Source organism: Myotis davidii, unplaced genomic scaffold, assembly GCF_000327345.1.
Source record: "Myotis davidii unplaced genomic scaffold, ASM32734v1 scaffold150, whole genome shotgun sequence".
Classification (NCBI taxonomy): Eukaryota; Metazoa; Chordata; class Mammalia; order Chiroptera; family Vespertilionidae; genus Myotis; species Myotis davidii.
Window position 1 is genome coordinate 2,325,644 of NW_006283437.1, and position 2,035 is coordinate 2,327,678.

The window sequence follows — 2,035 nt, forward strand, 5'->3', positions numbered from 1 at the left end:
CAAAACTGTAAAATGGAACTCCCATTTGACCCAGTAATCCCACTTCTAGGGATATATCCCAACAAATCAGAAACACTAATCAGAAAGGATATATGCACCCCTATGTTCATAGAAGCACAATTTACAATAGCTAAGATTTGGAAACAGTCTAAGTGCCCATCAGCAGATGAGTGGATTATAAAACCGTGGTACATCTACACAATGGAATACTATGCTGCCGTAAAAAAGAAAGAACTCCAACCATTTGCAACAGCATGAATGGACCTGGAGAGCATTATGCTAAGCAAAATAAGTCAGTCAGAGAAAGATAAATATCACATGATCTCACTCATTTGTGGAGTATAATGAATAACATAAACTGATGAACAAAATTAGATCCAGAGACATAGAAGCATCGAACAGACTGTCAAACCTCAGAGAGGGGAAGATGAGAGGGGAAGGGAGTAAGAGATCAACCAAAGGACTTGTATGCATTCATATGAGCATAGCCAATGAACACAGACAGTGGTGGGGTGAAGGCATGTGCTGGGGGTGAGAGTATTACATATGTCTCCTGTTACCCCATTGAAGAGAGGTCAATAGGGCGGAGGAGGAGACATATGTAATACTTTAAACTATAAAGAATTTAAATTAAAATAAATAAAAGCAAGCTACCATTATTAGTCATCAAAAAAGAAAAAACAGTAAATGACTTAGCCCTAGCCTGCATGGCTCCGTTGTTTGGAGCTTCAATCCATAGACCAAAAGGTTGCAGGTTTAATTCCCAGTTGGGGCATGTATGGAAGGCAACTGATCGATCGATCTCTCTCTCACTCTCTCTCTCCCCTTCTCTCCACCTACCCCTCTCTCTCTGTCCTCTCTCTTTCTCTCTTCCCCTCTCTCTAAAATCAATTAGCTAATCCTCAGGTGAGGATTTTTTAGAAATTGTAAATCACTGAAACAATGCGTGGCACAAATAAAGCTCTATATGTGGGTTTATTAAATAACAACATAAATCCAGACTGATATCTTCACAATTCAAATCATGGAATGAGTGTGGAAAGAATGTTCTAGAAAAAGGTGAGATTAGGCCATTGCTAAGCACCTTGACTTTTATTTGGTGGGCGATGAGAGCCACTGAAGGGACATTAGCATAAGAGTGAGAGTCATGTTCTTACTTTTTAAACCTGGACCAATAACACTGAGGCTATCGAGAAGGTGGCAGTGGTGGAAGCAAGGACAACCAGTAAGAGGTGACAATAATGACTTCGTCGTAGACAGTAGGGAAGATCGTGAGAAATGGTTGGAGGCCGGCGTATTTTGAAGGCACAGCCAACACTCTGGAAGCGGACATGCTAATTTTAAATGCCTCCCAAATATCCGAGTGGAGACAGCAAGTGGGCATTCTGGTCTTTGAGTCTGCAGCAGGGGAGAACTTAATTGCCTTCCATATGAGCCCTGACTGGGAACTGAACCTGAAACCTTTTGGTATATGGAACGATGCTCCATACAGAGCATTCAGCATATATTTAAGCCCATAATGCTGGAGGAGATTACCAAGAAAGTACACATAAGGAGAAACGAAGTGAATTTTAAGGTCTGATTCCAGCACATTTCCTTCGTTAAGATGTTGGGTAAACCTAGTTTCAAATACATTGGAGAGAGAAAGGGGGGAGGGGGGCTAGGGGGAGGACTATGAACTTAAAAATAAAAAATAAAAACCTAGATATATCAGCCGATTTGGGATTTTATTTGGATCCTGAGTCAAGAAAATCATAAAAACAAAAATCATGAGACACCTGGGGAAATTTGAGCCCTGACTGGATATTTAAAGATTCTAAAGAAATATTGTTAATATTTTTAAGTTTGGTAACAGGATTGTGGTTATATTTTTAAAGGAGTCTTTCTCTATTCAAGGAGGGATGTTGGTTTGCAAACTGGCCCCATGCTCGGAGGGCAAAGAAGGAAAAGACAGGGCTCTCCAGATGGGTTTGTAGGTGGCACTTTAAACGGGAGAGCTCACTCACCAGGCTTCTCTCGGCAGCCACAAAGATGA